This window comes from Ambystoma mexicanum, chromosome 3q, assembly GCF_040938575.1.
Source record: "Ambystoma mexicanum isolate Mex_15411 chromosome 3q, UKY_AmexF1_1, whole genome shotgun sequence".
NCBI classification, from domain to species: domain Eukaryota; kingdom Metazoa; phylum Chordata; class Amphibia; order Caudata; family Ambystomatidae; genus Ambystoma; species Ambystoma mexicanum.
The window spans coordinates 209,981,125-210,004,070 of record NC_090926.1 but is presented as its reverse complement, the minus strand read 5'-3'; the positions used below and the strand labels follow the sequence as shown (position 1 = coordinate 210,004,070).

At 44.7% G+C, this 22,946-nt stretch overlaps 1 long non-coding RNA gene across 2 annotated transcripts in view; it reads left to right on the top strand.

Annotated features, from left to right (window-relative positions):
* Window positions 1-4,417: 4,417 nt before the first annotated feature.
* The window catches only part of LOC138582336 (uncharacterized), a 151,181-nt gene continuing 132,652 nt past the window's right edge, over window positions 4,418-22,946 (top strand). Inside the window, exon 1 of one of the 2 annotated variants that reach the window (XR_011305008.1) lies at window positions 4,418-5,197. This is a non-coding gene — a long non-coding RNA (uncharacterized lncRNA). The remainder of the gene's footprint in view (window positions 5,198-22,946) is intronic. The other variant, XR_011305009.1, reaches the window with a different exon arrangement.

The window sequence follows — 22,946 nt, the reverse complement described above, 5'->3', positions numbered from 1 at the left end:
ATTCTGCAAGGCAAAGTACAGAGAGAGTTCATGGCAGAAGGCATGGATGATGAGAGATGTTGGGCTAATTGGGTATGTATGGCAGCTTCATGTCCTATCTGCTTGCACCTGGGACTTGGCTTACGTGCGGCTAATTGAACAAAATGTTCCAGACATGGCACAAGCGTGCCAAACCAATTGTATTTGTCTGTATAACGAAGGATCTTATAGTTTGAGAAACCAATGAAACACTATGTAACTGATTTTTCCTAAAATTACTTGTTTGAAGAGGTAGTCATGAGTAATCCACCTGATATCGGACAGCCAATAACATACCTAGCTCCATATGATTGTATATCTACATGTTTCCATTAACCAATTCCGACCCTTAATAGGTTTTTCACTATTGCCACGTAGTATGACGTCATTCTGATGCATAAAGAAGTACACCATTGTCTTTTCTGTGGAAATCGCAGAGAGAATGAGAGTACATCTGTGAAGTTCGTTGTAACCTCTCTGTTTAAGAGAGTTGCTAATAAAACAGCAAATTGCCGTCTTCTTGAGTTTGTCTGGTTATTTGGACTGAAAATTAATTTGGTGTAATCCCATCCAGTAACAGATGCACATTCCAAGAGCCATAAGCTCAGATGTCTATACGGAATGATACATGTATTGCACTCTCAAACGTTAATGCACAACCTCAGTTTGCCATTTAATTTCGATACAACCACTATGGGTGAAACCCATTCAGAGTATGCCTTGTTTCTCCATCAATATTAGCTCTTCTTCGCTTCCTTTCATATTGCTATCAGTATCTTCCTTACTTTTTGGGCCTGTAGCTTTGATTCACGTTGAAGTCTTGTTTTATGATCAAAACCTGTTAAGCAACCAATATCCTGACTGAATATGTCCTAATCACTGTAACTATGATTGTTGCTCATCCTTATATGACGCAGGATTCATGTTTACAACATTTAGAAATCCTTTCTTTCCAAATGTAGTATTATATATTCTTTCAGGTAACAATGTCTATATGGCACCAGAGTCTATCATCATATTTATGACCTTTCATTAGACCAGAAATGTTGCCAGTGTTTTTTACATCATTCTCTAGTGCAAGCACATACTCTTCTAATTCATCACACAACTCTTCCATCGAGTTTGTGTTGTCCTTATATTGCATTTCCTACAAACTAATCTGAAAGTGGGACATTGTCAACACCTCTTTTAGGAATGGATCCTCTTCAGCCCAAAAGTTGTCAATTACATTGCTGTCCTTACAGTCCAGCATGAATTAATCACACAGAGGTTATTCCAAAGTCACTTTAAATTTACATGAAGCAGGTATGGAGTGCCCTGTAATATACTATTCAAATGACTCACAGTCACTCTGTTTTCCCTTGGCAAAATGAAAGCATCCAGAATCACACTAACCTTCTTCTCATAATGTTTGTCTAACATACTGACACATTGGTCATATACATTAAAGCCATGTGCCTCTTGCTTTGTTCAATCCTTTTAGGTTTTCAAATATTGCTTGCCACACCCAGGCAATGTATTAATAATGACGCCTTCCTCTCTGCTCAAAAATGTGTAAAAAGAACTGTTTTCGCATAATGTTTCAATTCTCTTTTCAGTATTTCTCTGGTCCTAGTGTCTTCCATTGAAGAGAAAGTGTGTATGAGTATGAGTATCATGAGATCGATGGTGGCCATGATTTGGGTGTCCATCTTGGTGTTCACTTTTTGCAGCAACCTTCTGCATGCAACAATTCCAACTTCATATGGAATTTTGGAATAAAGTTAGGTGACTTCCAATGAGGTTGGGGGTTTATCTGGTGACACACAGTCTACTTCTTGAATCTTCCTGAGGAAGTGTGTTGTGTCCTGCAATAGATTGATGTGTCTTTAACCAGGGCATATATATAGAAGGGATTCAATATATCCAGATATTTCTTTGGTTAATGTATAGACTCCATATATGATTGAGCTGCCCCGGTTTTCTGGTTGGCAGATCTTTGGGAGCATATGGAATACCTCATCCGTTTGATTGTTTGGTTTCAGATGCTGGAAGCATTCCTCAAAAGTGCTTGGATTTGTTGATTTGCTCCAGAGTTTTTTGGTACTCCGTGGTGAGGTAATCGCAAATAACTTGTACCAAGGAAATGTCTGTATGCTTCCCTTATGTATTTCTGCGTATCCGTAACCGCAACAGCGCAACCTTTGCCATCTGCTATTAACATGATTTCCTTGTTTGGAGATTCTGGAAAACTTTAAAATATCCTCTGCAGAGCCGGCTACCTCATTTTTTTAACAACAATTGCCAGGAGTTTGTCCCATTGTTTTCCAGACAATAATGTCTGCAATGTGCGAGAATATTCAATCTTCTGATCCTGCTTCGGACTTTCTGTCCTGTAAATCCCCTTTGATTTGGTCTGATTTTCGACATGGAGATTCTGAAGGGCTCTCATTTTTCATGAGTTCAACTAAACTAACTTTTTATGATGAAGGTCCTGGCCCCACATCAAAAAAACAGAATGGTTTAGAGCTTTGCAGCGTTTTAGTAATACATTCTTAATATGTTCCTTGCTCAAAAGTGGCCCCCACCCTGCCTCTTTTAAGACCAAACATGTAACTCCCTTATTAGTAAAGTGTTCCTCTGAAACTCTTTTACATCTATCGACCAGTGAGATGGTTTCCCTCGTTTAGGAAAATGTCTGGAAAACGTATTCTCTGTCCAGTTAAACAGATGGCTGAGGGATCAACATCTCCTTGTCCTGTGTCAATCTGGCTTCCCGTCTGGCTTCAGTACACAGAATGTTGCATTGCAGGACCTTGATGATATCTACTTGGTACAGGGCTTGGGTTGCGCCTGCTTGCTGGTGTTATTGGATCTCTTGGTGGCAGTTGGCATGATGCACCATGGGGTGTTCTTTGACATCCTATTATATTGGCTGAGTGTCGGCTAGGCTGGGGAGGGCGGAGTCCTTCAGGGATTCCAATTCATTCTGGCCAACCATCAGGAGTTGGTGACTCTAGGCTGGAGACATACTGAGCCCATTCCAGTGCCATTTGGAGTGCCCCAGCGGTTGATCTTGTCACCCATATCGTTCAATCTGTATACAGAGATGCTGGCGGACCTGGCTGCCAGCTGGGGGATCGCAATGCACCGGTACGTCGATGATATCCAAGAAGTTATTTCCAGTGGCAATATCCACCATCTCCGGGACTGTCTTCTCAGGATGGCGACCTGGATGTCTTCCCATTTTCTTAAAGTCATCACTTTAATAAATGAATTTCTTTCATCCATCACAGAGGAACTCTATTCTCTCTTGGTTTTCTGGTGGCTGGTGAGCCTTGAGTTTCTGTTTCACCTGTGAAGTCTTTGGATTCTACACTTCATTCCTTCACTTTCTTTTACCCCTGACCTCAATGCGAAAGTGAAACCTGCTCATTTATACTTATAATCCCTCAAGGAATTTCAACCTTTTCTCTCTTCTGTCCATGTTTGATTGCTAGCTCAGACTTTGGGGATTTCAATGACACTGGAAATACAGCTCTGTGAGGGTTTCCTCAGCCCACTCTCCCTCCCCTCATTTCACGCCACAGACAGGGCATGGTCAAGGCCATAAAGTGCGACCATGTTACCTCTGTTTGCACTGGCAACCTTTCATGCCAGAATATTGTATGAAGTACCTGGTGTGGCCCATAAGGTCATTGCAAATTATTCCCTGTGATACTTGGCCTCTAAATTAATTTCTGTTCATTCTAGTGGTCTCCGGAGCCAAGGGATTTGGCGCATATCGGCATCAGCACGAGAGTTTCCCGGATTTGCCAAGACCTACTGGACCTATTTTTTTCCATGTACCCACACAGGATTTACTTAATTTTAGAGCCCTGGTTTTGGGAGAAACTTTTTTTTAAATCGTGTATGGTGTTGCTTTCCTTCTTTGTTTAGGTTTGACATGATTTTCAATAGCATAAATAATGGGATTTCCGTTGTGAAATTGGCTACTATTTCTTGTGTATTTTATCATATGTAGCTTGTTCATATTTCATACTTGTTTTATTGTATGACGACCCTGGCGCTCTCCAGTGCTAGGTTTGCAGCAAATTATCAAACAATAAATGTATACAAAATAAAAAATAAACTTTCAAATAATTACTAGTCCACAGAATCAATGGCAGACCAGGCCTGGAAGTTCGTAACCAGACTTGAGTGAAATGCCAGGCGGTCCACCCACCCGTGGGCACATCACGCTCGCCAGGTGCCCACTGCCATACGTTCTGGGGACGTCACGTGAGCGGAAGCGGGCGCAGGTCGTGTGACTTAGCACGCATATCTTATTCAGCGGCCTGGCGCCCGCCTTATGAACAGGCGAATGCCCGTTCTGGGCAAAGCTACGGGACTCGGCTTTTCAATATATTGCCAAGAAAGAAAAATGGCAACTTGCAGAAGTGACACTGGGAGGGACCTGGATTAGGACGGTCTGTCCCAGGCCCTCGCGAGTCTCGGAAACATCAGCTTCCTGGCCAAGCAGGCGTTACTTGTGCAAAACATCTGCCGGAGAGTCCTTTCCCACCAGATCACAGCGCCGACCCCGCGCTCCGCGGAAAAGGTCCTGCTCCCACGACCATGCTCCACCCGCTCTCCAAAAGTGGGGAGGTGTATGGAGGCAAACGACAGGCCTGGATTCGAACCCCATTAAACCGAATGGCGATGTTTACTTAGAAAATATACGGTGTATTACTATCATAGCCGTTAGTCACAAACCATTATTTTTCCGGTGCGCACCATACGACCTCACTTTCATGACCGTATCTTTCAGGTGCACTGTGGTGTGCACACCATCACACCCCCACACTTTTATGAAAGAAAGTCAACCTTTCTTAGTTATCTCTACGACGGCTGCACCAGGGCAGAAGCGCAGTGGGCGGATAAACTGCCAGACCGGAGTCGCACAAGCTCAGTCACTCATTCATTCAAATGTGGGAGTCGCCCTTCCAGGGATGTACAGCAAGGTGGCCTGGCGAGGGCGGGCCCAGTAGCACCCTCGCCCCCCGCCTCCACAGGCTCCATCCCTCCCGGCCACAGAGGCCCAGCACCCACGGGGAAGAGGAGTGAGACTGTCTCTGGGGCGACGACAGAGGAGTTCCCCATCATGAAAGTTCGGCAGATGCTTTCCGCATTGGCAAGGCAAATGAAGCGACACCCCGGGGTAAGCGCCCACCATACCCTCTCACGCATCCTTTGGTTCCGATTCGCCGCTAAGGTAGCTTGGTGGGTTCATGTGCCTGTTGTGGACGTATCTAATAATTGTAACCTGCGTGGTCGAACCCACGTGTGCTCTAACTCAGCCTTCCACCCTTTCAACAAATTGAGTACCAAGTCAGAAAATAGAAACTCTTCGCCCAAAGCGCCTAATGACGCCCCGTTTTAATGGTTCAAGGGGTTAATGCGCCCGACGCGCGATTCTGCTGGTAACCTGGACGTTCTGCATATGTAGCAGTGTGGCCGACTGGGACTGCATCTTTCTGAAACTCATAAAAGGATTCAGCAAGTGTGTTCCCCAGGAGCCTTTGTAAAATGCTAAATATTATTGTTATTAGACCCCCATTCAAAGACAGGGCCCTGTCCCTCTTCCCTCTTATACTTTGTGGTAAAACCGATTTTCGCCCCATTCCTTTCCCCCACATCATAGAATATTTTTTCAGAGGTATTTGCAAATATGGCAGCTTTTGCCACAAACCTGATCCTTAGTTATTCTCGCATTGACCCCTGCTTTTTGAAACAAACGACCCAACTCCAGAAAGATGTATTTTATTAGGAACTCTATTATTATAGTTGTTTATGGAAGTTAGAAACAAATAAACAGGCAGCATGCATTCAAGTCTTGTGTTCTACAGAACTGGGCTGTTAAGCCTTTCAAATTTGATTAAAAAATACAGCCTGGCTTCTATCACGGCTAATAAACTGCCTTACGCCAGTAGCTTTGCTTTTAAAAATGACTGTCGGTGCTTTTCAGGTATGTGCGCACCATACAAAGAACCCGTACTATGCTATGTTAGAAAAAGTACCATAGCTAGTCTAAAGATATTGCAATCCTCATTGGTATTTTGTGACCGCAATAATTCTATTTTGGGATTGGATTTATAAAGATCAAACCTAGCAGGGAAACAGATGAGCGCTGGGCAAGTCATTTGGAGCTCACAGATTTCGGTGGAAGGGAAGCTTGCATGCTATAGTAGCTTGGGTGTCCCATACTACAGGAGTGGTATATACCTAGATGTTGCAGGTCCAAAGTGCCCCCTAAGTATCCCCTTAATACCAGGGTCCTGAGTTCCTTCCTCGCCTAGGGGAGCCTTGGAACTGGCCTGATTGCGAGGGGATGCTGTTCCAGTAGGCCAGGGCTTTGCAAGAGAAGTCCTCTTTCCTGAGTTTCTCTTACAGTGCCACCGTCTCATGCCTCGTAATGGTCTGGCTCCCGGCGGAGCACGCACCAGTGGAGCCTGCACGTTATGTGGCTAGGTTGGCTGGTTTTCAGGCTGTGGTTGCCTTAAATGTGATGCCAGTGGTTTTGAAGAGTGCCCTGGCTGGCAGAGGCAATTCTCTTACTAATACACCTATTACCCTTAAAAATATACAGAAATCTGAGATGCCTTGGGACCGCCCTTCCTGCTTTAATCATTTATTCCAGCTGCGTCTGATTTTATTTTCTTAATACAAGTGAGGTTTACCCTCACAGATCACTTTTAATAAGAAAATACAATACAGGCCTGTACTGGGGCACTCGAATCTCTGAATAGAGGCCCGGAGCCTGGTTGACGGAGGTTTTCACTTGAGCCAATCAGGACCAGCTCCTGGGCATCTCAGATTTGCACCCGCGGCCTTATCCCCGATTCACAAAGCTAAAACCTGAAGCCAATCTGGAGATGCCTAAAATATCCCTGAAATCCAATGGTCAGAGCTTCATGAATCACATTTGCATGTAAGCACCTCAACGTTGCACCAGGCATGTCCAGGTTAGCCTCTGTGAAGCAGGTGTAAGGTACGTGGTGCAAATCAGATATGCTGACAGACGTATCTGTGTTTACACCAGTGCAAATCCTTGTGAATCAGGCCACTGCAGTTTATCTTGAGAAGTCACATGTGTTAAAAGGCAATCTCTTGACTAGTATTCTGTAATACATGATTACAGCATGACAGTGACATCACAATGCACCCAGAGCTCCAGCAGCCAGCAGTGACCATCCTCACTATCCGAGAGATGGTATTAGGCAGGGAGATCCGTTTGTTAGCACAACACGAGATCTCTTTGAAGAAGTGGGGGGAAAGGGTCTTGCTTAAAAAAAAGCTTTGGTATAACCAAACATTTTGGCATTAGATGTACCGGGTTCACAATTGAGATTCAATGAGCAAGAGCTACATCCAGCTCCTGCGTGTCGGGCATTAACCTGAAGGCAGGAGCTACTGCTGGGGAACCAGGAGCTATGAGAGATGCTCCTATAACTTTTTGTCCATTTTGTATGAACCATTGTGTTTGAATGTATATTAGTTTTGCTATATTCCTCTTTATTTATTCCTCTATAATTCCTTTTAACTGCCATGTCATGGCTAAATCCATCCAGGCAATGTTAGCCAAATATGTACATAATTTAGGAACCATTGGCGATCGATCTTTTTGGCAATATTGCATACACTCTGGGAATATGAGCCTATTAGTGGCTTTATACAACATATGGACACGGATTGAATCTAAACTGGGCCCTCTGCTATACAGTGTGATAAGAAATAACCATATTAATTGTGACTTAGGTTATCCTGAATTGAGTATCAGCATTACCTTTTACAGGCAATATTCATTTCTTCTTTTTAACATTTCCTGTGGTTGATACAGGAAGGTATTTTACCTAGATAACTGTAATCATGTGAAGATGAGTATATATCGATATTGTGTACTCTATTTTTTTATTCTGTTTTATCTATTGTGTATTGTGTATGTTTGTTTTTTGACATGTGTAACATTAAATTAATACATTTTAACTGCCATGGGTTCCCCCCCACCCCTGGTGCCAAGGCCTTTTTTGGTGATTTTGGTATTTGGCCATTCAATGCCTTCTAACGTTCATTGTGAAATGTAATGTCACATTTACATGTTTGGAAAGCACCAGTTTGCCTTAGGAGCCAAAAGTAGCTCCTGCCAGCAGTTGGTTTCTGGGTACGGTTTATTGTATTGTACATGCATAGGCATGGAAGCAAGAGATAAGTGAACCCTGTCATTGGTCTGTGTGTGAGGAACCATTTGGCGGTAGATTATTCTATGTGAGTCAAGTATTTCATTGAGCTCTGTAGGGTGTTGTTTGAGTGGAACTGTTTAGAGACTGTATGTGCAGGTTGGCTGACAGGCAAGTGATTTGTAATTGGGGTTAATTAGTGTATTTGAATGGGAGCGGGCTGAGTAGGAAAGAGTCTGTGGTGGTGTTAGTGAATGGTGTGCTTGTGCAGGCTTGCGTGTGCGTGAATGCAGAGAAGGGTTTTTGGGGTGAGCGGGCCTATCTCCATCTGACCCAGCTCTACTGGCCTGCCTCTACTGGCCTGCCAGAGCTGAGCCTGGCATCAGCTGTCATCTGATAGACTTTCCAGTTCTACCAGCCTGACTCGTGAATGATTCCCGCAGCCCTGCTGGACGTTTAGAGCTGAGCCTGATCTATGCCCGTCTCAGCCCATCCTTCACAGGAGTCAAGTCCTAAAAAATGAAGTGGGGGGGACTAATTAATAAACACAATGGGATGTGAATTAGCATATCAAGGTGAAATGTGCACAATTCATTGAATTGGCTTTGCATAACCAACCAAATTGCACAGGACGAATGGCATTTGCTTTTCATAAAATCAGCACACACACAAAACCAAGAGAGGATATATTCTACTGATATTGCTTTTGAAAACAAACGTTTAAACGTGTGCATGTTTTAAACTTCAAGAACCAATACCAATGTTTTCCCCGCGATCCTGACGACCAAGACGCGAGGCCCAAGGTCGCCGTTAAATCATAAATTCAAAGAAGACACTCAACGTTTGTCATTTTAGCTGGGGGGGGGAGTCCAACCTCTGAAAGACTTAAGCCCTGTTCTTTCATTCACTTTACTGCACTAGAAAATTCAGAGGCGCTGAACAGACTCCATGTATTCATGCATTCAAACGGTTTTTCAAGGAACCCCCCACCTGCCTGTCACTCACGTGGGCCTGCAATCACAGTTACAGCACCTGGAAATGGGTGGAATACTTCACGACTTGCCGTGAAAACGATGTCATTGCTAGAATTCCGAGGATGGCTGCACTATTTGGACCTGTAGATGCAACCATGCTCCTCAGCTAGCAGAAAGAGGATCAACGCCTGAGAGAAGCCCCTGTAGCACAGCAAACAAAACCTTGTGCAGGTGACAAAGCTGACTTTGTACTCTATTGGGTGTCATTGCCCAGTACATGCAGTGCATCATTGCCCAGTACATCCAGTACATCCCCTTCTTGGGTTTTTGCCACTTCAATTCTTGATACACGTGGTTCCCCAGTACCATACTAGTGGTTTGGTTCTTCTTGAATCCTGATAACTGAAGCATGATTTAGATGCAACTCACTCTTCCCAGGCATGGGTTCACATGTATGACACCTGAGCGAGCCTCGATTATCACAATAGTTTCCCCTTAATTTCCTCATTTGAGGGGCTGGCATTTTCTCCACCCCCTCTCAACTTTCATTTTCCCCTGAAGAAGGTCCCAAACTTCATCAGGGACTGAAACACGTAGGGCGTTGTGTACAGCACTGTTTACAGAGTTCTTGAGCTCCCTCCATGTATGCATTGTTTTTTTTGTTGTAAATTATGCATCAGTACATTTTTGATTTTTGTGCTGTGCAGTTCTATTATTGACAACATTGCACAATTATGTTCACCTTTATTCCCGCAAGATGCCAGACATAGTCTTTAGTTGTTGTTTTGTTGTTGAAGGAAACACGGATTTCAGCTCTCCGTGGAGTTGGTGATAGTTGTGGAGAGTGCATTTCATTCCTGCTATCGGGGGACGGTTGAACCCCAGGGGCTCGCCTTGTTCAGTGGATAATACAAGATGTAACACAGGAATTAAAGGACAACGAGAGCAGACATAAGTCGGACTGGGCGGCGATGAAAAACCTTGAATTTATTATCCACAGAACATTCGAAGCAGAATACATCTTTCTTGGACAGTCTGTCCACAACCCGAGAACAGCAACCCTGATTGCTGACTGAGTGTTGCTGACAAGAGACCCTGACATCTGGATTTAACAGCAACCCTCGCACGCAAAGTCCGTAGACCCACAACCTAGCCTCTGTGACTGTGTCAAAGTGGTGACTGAATTCGTAATCTCGAACAACATGACGGTACATTAAATGATGAGCACGTGACATGTGTTAATTTATTTTGGTTTTTGTTTTTGTTTTCTGAGATGCTGGCCAATCTGCACTCATTACCCGTGGTGCTGGGTCCACAGATGCTCCTGGTCGATAGGCTGGTTGCAGAGCCAGTGGTGACATTTTCCATTGGAGGTTTTTCAATATTTCCCACAATAAGTGCAAGAAAACAAGCACAACATGGCAGCTCCAACCAACCAAGCTGATTTTCAAGGGCTTCTCCCAACAATAATTCTATAAATATAATTGCCTAAATTGGTGCATTTTAAAATATACTTTTATGGAAAATTGGGTAAAAACTCTTATAATTTAAAATCGGTTTTGTACTACAACAAAAGGAAATATCAAATAGATGCCACCTCACAAATAGTACACAGGTGCATTTTCATGACGCCTTTGTCAACAATATATGCCAGTGTAAGAAAACATGTTTATGCTGCTTTAGCCCAATGTTGCCCGTAATGCCATTTTAAAAGGACATGCCCTGGCTGACTGTACCATTATATGGCCGTATTCCCAAGTAATCATGGTCTTGGCATAATTCCAGCATTGCCACTGTAAGCAGCCAAGTACATGCTGACTGTTGCAATATATGGCAGTATGACTGAAAAATAACATAGTTGCATTGGTTTTGCACATAAAGCAAGTAATGCCCCTGTAAAAAAAAGCATGGTCTTGCTGCATGTGCCAATACATGCCACTATTGCAAGAATACATTCATGTTAGCTTTGCCTATAGTACCAGTATTGCCACAGTACGAAGACCTGGCCAGGCTGCCTTCACCGATATATGTCAGTATGTCAGGTTAACCTCATAATAATATACATATTGACTTTGCCCATAACCCTACTGCCAGTAATGCCCCTGTAAGAAAACATGATAAGATTGGCTGAGCCAATAAGTTTCAATATTCCCATATTTTGTATTTATTTAAAGAACAGTGTTTTTTTAATTTGGAGTAGAAATGACTTATAATTACATATTTAAAGATGACAGAGACTTTCCCACGAAGGATGCTTGTACAATAGCACAACGATGGAAACAAGTGGTGAGCCAGTGTATGAGGGTGTAATTCATTGGGACATATACCAGGCACAAACAAAACAGAAAATATATGTATATAAGAAAATAGGTGACTTAGGGCCTGATCACGAGTTGGGCGGAATCCCGGCTGGGATCGCTGCCAACTATATTAGCATTAGCGTCTACCAGTCCGGCGATATTAGTGCTGATCCTGGATTAGGCACTAACTGTTAATCCCCATTGGGTCAATTTTCCCAGCGTGTTTACCCCCAGCTCTGAGGTGGGGGTAAACCCGCCAGACTCGTGATAGGGTAGCCCTTAAATAGGGCGGTATTACCATTACAGCCACATTTAAGGGCTGCCGCCCAACTCATGATGAGGCCCTTGGAAATGTAACATTAACCAAATAGGGCAAGTGCTTCAAACTAAAAATGAGTACTATTTAAATATACAAAGTAACATTATTAAGCATCACTGGAAGCGATGGTGGGGTCAGGTAGGGAGGATGAAGGAGAGGGCAGGTATAGCTCCCTATTTAGCAAATAAGTGAAGTTTAAGCCAAGCTTTGAAGAAGTCCACAGTGGGACTGGCTTTGATTGTTATGGGCAGTGGGTTCCAGTGGAATAAGGCGAGTAGGGAGAGAGCACGGAAGCGAGAGGAGGCCCACGGAGGGTATGGGATGGTGAGGTTGAGTGCAGACGAGGATCGGAGTGGAGAAGATGATGAGAAAACTGAGATATAATCAGACAGTTACTTAGGATTAAGAACATGGATAGCTTTGTAGACTAGGAGAAGGAATATGGAAAGAGAGCTGTTGTACAGGGAAAGTCAACTAGCATGTTGTCGGTAGGTAGAAGTGGTGGAGGATCTGGGTAGGTGTGAAAAAAGGCAGGTAGCAAAGTTGAGGACTTTGTCTAGAGGGAGGAAAGAGTAGAGAGGAAGGCCAAGTATTGGGCATCCGCAGTAGTCAGGCTTGCTGAGCGCGATAGTGTTGATTACAGTTAGTGGTTAGTAAGAAAAGGACACATTTTCCAAATGGTGAAGAAAATTGTTCAGGAGGGGAAGAAGTTACTGACAGGTCCATAGGTCAGCGCTCACCCTCCAGAACTTGTAAGACAAGATAGCTGCACCATGTGAGGACAGGGGGTGCAGGATTCACTTACTCCAACATGACTCAATAATGAGTAAGTTGGCAAAGGGAAGTCTGTTTAATGACAATTACATCAAACAGAGAAACAAATGGAAATCAGCAGCATTGCGATCACCTGTCTCGTTCCGACTTCCTCGAACTTCAGTCGGACAGCACTTCTTATAGGCAAAAATCGCCATCACTGACGTCTAATTTCTATAAAACTCATCATGCAATATAATTGTTTAGGAAAGGTAACTTAAGTATAGGTGTTATATCTATATATGATAATAGGGCATGCAGATTGGATAACCCTTATCGGGTGGGCGTCTACGCCCATCCCTCTACATCACGCGTGATAGATGTCACTACAACTACGACGTCCTATTAGTTACAATATCTATAGGACTCCAGATAACTTGGTCCATTGTGATTGGGCAGGTTACACCCCATGACATACATTTCCACTTTTAATTAGCAGCATGCAGAATGGACACTCCTGTGCCTGGTTTCCCAAGTTTCACCCTGCCTCCCTTCCATCAATCAGTGTTTTAGGGCGACGTGTCAATTAGTTGGCTAAGGATGGCCTCGAAACTGTAGTCTCTTATCAGGAAAAGTTATGGCATCTTCGGGTCCTGGATGACATCAGGCGATGGTACTTCTTCGCACCTGGCTGGTCAGGTGTTAGTTCACCATGAATCTGCTTCAGTTTCCAGCTTTTAGTGCATTTAATTCTGTGTCAGCCTAGCCACCTGCATGGGTCCCCCTTATCTTGACCTTCATGAGGCAGGCTGGTATGCTTTGAAGTTGGAGTCTTGTGAGCTGACGCTCTCCTCCCCTTCTCTGGTTGACCTCGATTTTCTAGGCATGAGCCGCTCTTTGTTGAGTTTCGATTCTGCTCCTTCTCTTGCCTTTGGCTGGGTTTTGAAACTTGGTCTGTCAGGCCTCTGGCCGCCTGGGTACCTTTCTGCTTTTACAAAATGGAGTTGCACTTTTATAATGTGCCTTATTGAGGTAGATATATGGTTGGCGCTTGCTGCTCTATCTTCTACTAAGCATTGCAAGCAATATCGATTTCTTAGCTTCTTGCGTTTCAAGCCTATTTACACACGTTTAACAGGACGGTTGCTTCCATCTTGTCTCGTAGCACTGTTTCCTCACGTTGTAACCTTGTCTCCTCTCTGTGTCTATTGCCTTCATTTTCGTAGTTACTCGACTGGCATGTTATCTTCGATAGCTACTTTTATTCATTCACGGGTCTGTTCAGGCCCTTGTGTCATTTCCACTGGCCTTCTATTAAGGCTTTTGGGGTCTCTTTGTGGACCGTGTGTAGGTACTCCTCATTTCGTATCAGCGGCTGGTATGGCTGTCTGATAGGGTACCGTGCTGCCCAGGGTTGTCTGGTTATGGGTGCTTCAACAGGCACAGATCTTCTAATGTACACTGGGCAGAGTCCCAGAGCGGCTCTCTGCTGGTTCATTTGCTCTTCATACATCACGCACCTTGGCGAGTATCCTCCTGGTAGCTTGAAATGAGGGGCAGGGGTGCAGGTCATGTCTGGGATCTCCTTTACACTCCCCCCTCTGGTCGGTTCATTGACCATTTCTGCTTCAATTTTTTTCTCCATTTCTTTTGATTCTTCAGTGTTTTGCTCATCGTCTTCAGGGTTGGTACATGATGGCGTGAACATGTGTGTCTTTGGAGTCCATATCTTTATCACGCCTTTCAAACTCCTTGCTGTTTTGACATGTTCATCTTTGTTCCAGGTCATCAGCTGGCATTGTCCATTTGGACTGCAGTAAATCCATTTTCCTTCATACTTTCTTCGATCCTTAGGATATGTGAACTTTGTTCCCTCTGGCGCAAATTTGCTGGCTTTCACAAAGTCTATTATTTCTTCATCAGTCAGGTCTCTGGGCTTCCATCCTGGTTCGACATCAACCATTATTTTCATCACTATGGCTTTCTTCACAGTTTTCTGGCACTGTTTGATGATTATTTTGATAACACAGAATCCTAGCAGCACCATTGCTAGCAAGGCTCCCAGGAACTTGAATATATCAGCCATCCATTGTGGGACCCATGAAAATAGGTTCCCAAACCAGCTGTCATCGTCTACTTCATTACTTTCATCGATCATCTGGTTTCTCAGGCTTGTCAGCATGCTTATGGCCTCTGTCAGGGTTCCGTTTTCTTCATCGTGTGATGGTACAAATGTGCAACATGATTCTCTGATTTTTGCACAAACACCTCCATCCATTACAGTGATCATGTCAAGCACATATCTGTTTTGGAGGGTCATAAATCTGATTGCTCTCAGCTCTTCTTTGATCGCGTTGAATCCTTTTATAGTGGTATTGATGGTTTGCAATAACTCCCATCTGATTATCTGCAGCCATTTAATATTCACTCCAACTTGGATGTGGGGCAGGAGTAGAGTTGTGAGTACTGTTGAGGGGAGGCTGAACAGCCTGTGTTCGTATGGGATTGCATGGAATGCCTCTTCTGATTTGGGAGAAAAGTAATTTTCCCTCTTCATCCTGGATACCAGTTCCGCAGATCTTCTTCTTCTTAGATGAGCATCTCCTTTCGGGAAACTGCCCAACTTTAGGTCATTCTTAGGGATCACTAGTGCGGGAACATGGACGTTCACTAGTGTGCATATGCCTCTCCAGTTTTTCGGCAGCCTTATGTATGCCTTGGATCCACACACCCAGTAATGAGTCCATAATAACTGCGTTCCTTGTGTCATTCCTGGAGCTTCAAAGATTCGTCTTCAGTTTTGATTCTCTCCCATCTTCCTTGTGCCATTGTTTCTGAAACATAGTTTCGGGCTCTCCAGTGGTACTATTTGCAGGGGCCCTCCTCTATCTTCGACCCATGTTAGCAGTTTTACCAACCTTGGCCACAGAGGTTTGCATAACCTCTGCAAATTCTCTATTGCTTCCTTGCAGGCTCCAAGGACCATCCATGCTCGGCAGATTACTACTCCGTCTTTCCATCCATCTGGGGAGACCACTGACCCCCAGATCTGCATTTGGCCTCTGTTCTTCCAGATTTGAGCCTCTTCTGCAGTCTTTCCTTGAACGTTCAGTCTCGGGTTAATTTCCCATCTTATCCCTGATCCTTTGATGCCAGGGTTCTCGTACCTGATCACGTGATTCCTTGTATGCGCTCGGTTTCTTGTTTTAATGTCCTGGACGTAGCCATCTTCATCCGGGTAATCCTTTTCGTTGGCCCATATCAACGAGGCGTCTCTTCCCATAAATTGTCCTCTGGTGTTGCACATTGCTACATGCTACAGTGTGCTGTAGTGACATCAATTTCTACAGCCACGAAGATCTTAGATTTTCCCATGCTGTATGGTAGGAGAGTACAGACGAAGCATTCTCCTTCTGACTACTTCGTCCTACTTCCTTCATGTGCTGGTACCATATGTTGTTTCCGAGATGAACTGTGCTGTTCAGGTAATCATTAATTTCATTGTTATCTACGTGTGGGCTTCTCTTGATTCTCAGCGTTCTTCTGTAGTTTGCTATGACTATTAGCCTCATTATACGGTAGGCGGTAAACCATGGAGCTATTAGCGCCATGGTTCATGCCGGTAATTTACTGGTACCGCCTTGGAGGAAAGGGGAATTACCGCCCCATTCCAAGGTTGGCGGGGCGGTAATTCCCCCTTCCACCATTGCCCTTCCCCATTCCCATTTTTGCCCCATAGGGCTCTATGGGAATGGGGAAGGCGCTAATTACGGTACCGCAAATTGCGGTACCGTAATTAGCTCCACTGGTCCCTTTGCGGGTTGGTTTTTAACGCCTGCAAAAAGCAGGTGTTAAATTCCCCAACCCGCAAAGGGACCTCGTAGTAAGGCGGTAAGGATTTACCGGTACCGGTAAAATACTGGTACCGGTAAACCCTTACCACCTACCGTGTAATGAGGCCCAATGTCTCTAAATGCGTCTGTGCTGCTTTTCCTCTCTTGGTGTCTCGGTGGAGCAGGCTGCCCTGAATGCATCTCTGTGGTAGGAGGAGGATTTGTGCTTCCTTTGCTTCCCTTCTGTAGTCTGCCATGAACTTCCCGTAACCACCATTGTTTCACCAACTTCCCAACTCGTGGCTGTATTTTAGGCCTGTGGCTTGTTCCTTGTGTTGAAGCAGGTGTGCTTGCTGTTATAGTTTCTATAGTTCTGTTTTTCTGCTCCTCGTGCAGTTTCTTTGCTTGGACTATGAATGGGAACAAATAATCTATTAGCATTTGTGTCTTCTCTGTGAGTTCTTTCTTGGCCACTTCTGTTCTTTTGAGGGATTTTGCTATGCTCTCTCTCTCTAGTGGTTCACTTGGCTCCTCTTGAGTACTTCCACTGTTTTCTGGAATAAATTGTTCGGCATGCAGTCTCCTCTTTTCGGCTGCTTTTGTTGGAGGCCCTGTACCCATTGACACTTCCCCTTGTCTGTGTGCATCCTGTGTGTGGGTACGTGCAGTGGTCAGTGCAGCATTTACATTCATTCTGTGCTGACCCTGTCTCCAGCTTTTCTCTTCATTTGTTACCTCAAATGTGTCTAAATCATTGCTTATAACATTTAAATTGAGTTTGTTACTTTTATAATCAGGTTTTCTTGGGACTGGTATGACTATATAGGGTCTGGGTGCTTTTGTAGGCCCCAGATGTTCATTATCTGGTGGGTGCACTGAGATTGGGGCCCTTCGCATAGCAATAAAGAAAGCAGTCCTGATTGTTAATGACAGAAAAACAATAATAATAACTATACATATACACACAATCGTTCAGAACGACAATTTGAGCATTTTCTTCCAGGGAAGTGGGGTGCCCTTCTGTTGGGGGTAAAACCAAGTTACTGTTCTGGTCCCCCATTTCGAATGAGTTCATAGTCAATTATTTATTCCTTCTTTTGCTCTGGTCTCGTATTTCGAGAGTTTGTTACTATTAGAGGGAAGAGTGCTTCTCCAAATGTCCCCCCTCACGTGAGTGACGATGGTAGTCTCTGGGTACTCAGTACAGTTCCTGCGCTAGACTATGGAAAAGAGTTAGGCTAGCAACTTTGGTACATCACATTCATTATGCATATTGATAATAGGTGAGGTCCCAATGCACGCCTCGAATTTGCCTTGGTCCTGAGGACATGCTGGAACTTGCTCAATGTGAACAAATGAAAAGACGGAACTGCTAAAAATAACACAAAAATAAAATGTTGTAAAAATAAAAAATAAAAAAATAAAAGGGAACATATGAAAAAATAGGAAAAAATGAGAAAAATAAAGGAAAAGGAAAATAAGATGGTTAAGTTCTTGTGTTCGCTCCTTTCACTCGGTCTCTCGGTGACAAGTTGAAGAACAGTGTCTCGCTCCTCGATCTGCTCCACGGAGGAAGGATGATGAAAAGGATGATAAGAAAAATAGAAGAAAAATAAAAATAACTAGGATCAATGATGTTGTAATCCTCGTTTCTGCTCTTCTCGATCTGTCCTCGCTGGGAAGTTTATTAGAATCTCCTTAGGAATTTTCGCTGGAAGTTGGACAGCTCCACTTGGAGCATTATACCATGGAGAAGTGTGCCCATGTGTGGGGTGTTGGCCGGATCGCTAAGGAAGGTGATGACGTTAACATCTGCAGGCCTTCCTACCATTTCTGGATAGTCTGTGACTAACCTAAACAGAACGTCTGCGTCAGCCAGGTGTCCTCGGGTGATAGGGACATTTGTCCTGTTTGGCTGTGTCCTGATCACAAGCTTTTCTTTTGATTTGCACAGTCTTTGCACCTTCCTGTCACGTGGATTACCACCAAATGATTTAATTTAGTCCACAGCTGACTCAGTTGAGCTAGGTTTCTTGGATCTCTGGTATAAGTGCATGTGTCAGTTGTTCTCCCGACGAGCCCTGCACTTCTCGACTAACTTAAATGTGAGTTCATCAATGTCTATTGGCGGTGGACGCATTTGTGTCCTTCTCACTGTACTCGGGCAGTACAATGAAGGCTTCCGTGATGACAGTCAGTAGTTGCCAGATTATTTTCTTGTTGGCCGGATCTTGGAAAAAGTCTGTAACACTGGCTCCTCTCCCTATGAGTGATGGGTATGATAGCACCACGAGTTGGAAATAGGTTATCACATCCCACTTGAGACTTCTGCCGGAATGTACCCTAAATTCTGTGAACAAAGGAGGTCATTACGACCTTGGTGCTAAGTGCACCAACTTTACCACCATGGTGTAAACTCTGTTTACACCATGGTGGATGGCGGATTTACCGCCCCATTCCAAGGTGAGTGGGGCGGTAAATCCCCATTTCCCATTTTCCCTTCCCCATTCCCATTTTTGCCCCATAGGGCATAATGGGAATGGGGAAGGCGCTAATTACGCCGCCGTAAATTACGGCGGCGTAATTAGCACCATGGCGGGTTAGCGCCATGGATTTTAACGCCTGCTAAAAGCAGGCGTTAAAATCCGAATCAGGTGTTAAGGGTCAATGGTGGCGTTAACCCTTAACGCCTGAGTTGTAATGAGGGCCAAAGTCTCAATACTGATTGCTTCAGGATACCGTTTTTGGTTCTCAGAAATGTCTTCTTTTCTGCTTGTCAAAGTCTTAGGGCTTTTCCAATGCTTTGTGTGGCTTTACGTTCATATGAGTAGCGTTACTGCAGCTTTGAATGTGCGATTCTCTTCTTTTGCTCTGCAACTTTGACTGCACAGAATGTCCATATTATTGTCCTTTTATCATTCTTCACTTGGTTTGAGAAAATGTCTTGTTTTGAAAGCCACAGTGTTACTGGATTCTTTTGCCGTTTGTTTTACTGCTCATGCGTCCTTCTTCCTCACCATGGATCTTGTCTGCACATGCTGAGGTTCTTCCACGTTGTCTGTAGATTCTTCGCAGTTAGATGTAGCTGGAGGGCTCTCTCCTGCATAGGGTTTAATGTCATTAAGAAAGATCCATACTCTTCTGCCCTGGAGCTTGACGGCGGACGGGGTGCAGTCCTCTACGATAAAGGGGCCATTAAATCTTGGCTCGTCCCACCTTTTTCTTGCGTGATTTCTCACCAATACTGCATCAGCAGGGAAGACGAGGGGCACACAAAGGATTTGAGCTGTGCCTGCTTGAGCACTTCCTGTTGTGTTTCGTGCTGTGCCGTCCCCTTTTCGCCGTTGCTGCAGCTGGCCTGTAATGACCGAGGTGCTGGATGTCATACAGTCTAGGTATTTTTGCATCTCTGTTGCCAGGACCTCTCTAGTCGGCTGGGCATCACAAATAGCTCTATCTCGGGGGGTGAGAGGGGTCCTCATCCTTCTGCCTGTAAGTACCTCCTGCGGTGTGAGATGATGGTCGGATCCTGGTTGGTTTCGAAGTGCATACAATGCCAATGATAGACAGTGCAGCCATCCCTTCTTTAGTGTGAGCTTCAACTTGGCTATCCTCTCCTTAAGCAAGCCGTTGATCCGTTCACATATCCCGTTCCCCTCAGGATGATACGCCGACGAGAACTTGTGCTTTATACCAAGCAACAAGCTAATCTGTTCGAAAACTTTACAAAGTGAGCCCTGTTATCTGATCTCATTATTTCGCACACCCCCCATCTAGAGAACACCTCCCTCACTAGGAACTTGGCAGCACAGGTAGCGTCGGGGTGTGTACAGGGACCTGCTTCTATCCATCTAGAGAATGGACACACCACCACAACCTGTACCTTTTGCACACTTGAATCATGTCGACGTAATCACTATGCAAGTGCTGGAATGGTCCATTTGGTCTGGGAATGATTCCTCTCACTACTTTTAATGTGTGCCCAGCGGTGAACTGCTGGCAGATAATGCAGTTCAACATGAAAAATGCAACATGCTCTGCTAAATTCTGTGTGACCCAGTCTTCTGCGAGCGTTGCAGCAAGATTTTCTTTTGTCATTTGGATGGGGTAGTGCAGTTGTTCTAAAGCTACCTTTAGAAGGGTGACAGGCATTACTGGTTTACCAGTGCTGCCTTGCTTCCACAACCCATCAGAGGGGTTTAAAGAACACCCTTGGTGCTTCCACAAACTTTTCTCCTCCTGAGGTGCCTCCCCCTGGAGCTCCATTAGCTGAGTCTGCCCCATATTGCTATAGGCTTCTGGTGTGGCTCGCGCTACCATCATCTGCTCATGGGTACGTGCCACCACCACATCTATGATTGTTTCACTCTTGGATGCCATACGATTGGCTTCCGTGTCTGCTTCATGGTTTCCACGTGACACAAAATCTGTCCCCTTGGTATGAGCGGTGCATTTCATGACCGCTATGCCCACTGGGAGCTGTAGTGCTTTTATCAGCCTGTTCAATAAGACTGCATGTTGCACTGGCATGCCGTCTGCTCGAAGGTAGCCCCTCCTTTTCCAGCGTGCTAGTCCTGCATGTACTGTGGACGTCACATAGGCTGAGTCACTGTACACAGTTACTTCCTGGTCTGCATGATTCTCAATGGCGAGTATCAGTGCCAGCAGTTCTGCAGCTTGCGCAGAATAGTGGGATGGCATTCGTGCACTAACGAGTACTCGAAACTCCCCGTTCGCCAGGTGTTTCACCACAGCCACGCCTGTATACCTGTTTCCATCTTCTTGGTCGATTCTCAAAGACCCGTTAATGAAGACGATCTCTCCACTCGTCAGGGCATTTTCCTTTACCGTGGGGATCTCATCATAGAAATCCTCATAGTTTGCACAGTCATGTATAGGTTCTCCCTCTGTGACTGGATCAGCTATGAACGTAGCAGGGTTTACAGTTTTACATTGCATATCTTGATCAATGGATTAGAGATAATCACCTCATAGGCGGATGCTCTTTGAAATGTCAGTGTGCCCTTTGGCTTCTCTAGTACGGCGAACAGTGAGTGCTCAACATACAATGTCATGGAGCACCCCATCACAATGGATGACGCCTTTTTGATAGTGAATGCGGCAGCAGCTAGGTTTTGTTCGCATGGGAAGTGGCCCTTCATGACCGGGTCCAGACTCCCGCTGTAATATGCTATGGGCTTGTACCCCAGCGAGGTTTGTTGTGCGAGCACTGCCGTCATAAAATTACCATCAGAGTGTGAGAACAGGTAGAATTCCTCTGCATAATTAGGAATCCCGAAAACTGGGGCCTTACAAATTGCCCCCTTGAGTTCTGCAAACCCTTTCTCCATTGCCTCAGTCCATTCAATTTCTCCTTTTGTTGCCTGGGCTTTCTTTAAAGCCTGAAGCAAGGGCTTGGTATACAAGCTGTAGTCAAAGACCCATGCTCTGACATAATTGCATAGGCCTAAGAAGCTTTGCATTTGTTTTATCGGGTGCGGCTTGGCCGTTTTCATGATAGCTTCAGCCCTTTCTGGGGTTACCTTTTTCCCCCTCATGTGAGAATCATTGCCCTATGTACAACACTTCTTGTTGACAGTACTGCAACTTTTCCTTTTCAACTTTGTATCCCTTTTCAGCCAATATAGTCAACAGCTGGACAGAGTCGCGCCTGCATTGCTCTTCAGTGGTGCTGCAGATCAGAATGTCATCTACGTACTGCAAAACAACACTGTCCACCGCAATATTGCCTAGGTCCATTTGCAGGACTCTGTTGAAAATGGATGGGGACTCACAATACCCCTGTGGCAACTTCGTACTTTTCAGGCACATTTGTCTGAAGGTAAATGACGTCAGGTCCTGAGAGTCACGGTGCAGTGGAATTGAGAAAAATGCGTTTTTCAAATCAATCCCCGTGAAATATTTTGCCTCAGTGGGTATATTACACAGTATTGTGGCTGGATTGGGGTCTAGAGAGAACTCGGCTTCGACTATATTGTTTAATGCTCGTAAATCTTGGATTAAACGCCAGGACCCTCCCTTTGATTTTTTGACAGGATAAATCACTGTGTTGCAAGGTGATTCCGAAGTCACTAGGATGCCCTGCTCCATCACGGCAGAAATTGTCTTTGCGATCCCTTCATCTGCCTCTCTGGACATGGGGTATTGTCGTGCTCGTGGGAAAATCGCTCCTGGTTTCAGTTTGATTTTTACTTCACCTGCCTCCTTCAGGAGGCCTACATCATAGGGCCCTGTAGTCCAAACCGCATCAGGCACTTGGGCCATGTCGTCCTCAAAGTATTCTGGACGTACCAGCACCAGCATCATTCTCTGTGGCACCTCCCGTCTGATCATTTTGACCCAAAATGTGAGACTTACTTCCACTCTTGTCTCCTCTAGGTCAGGGTGCTCTTCGAACACATCGTCATCGGTGATGTCAGTCACTCGATACCCTTCTTCAATGGCGATAATTACACACCATTGTCTGCCTTCATCATCATATCCTTCGACCAATACCACTTTCCCTCGCACTGCAGCAGACTGTATTATTAATG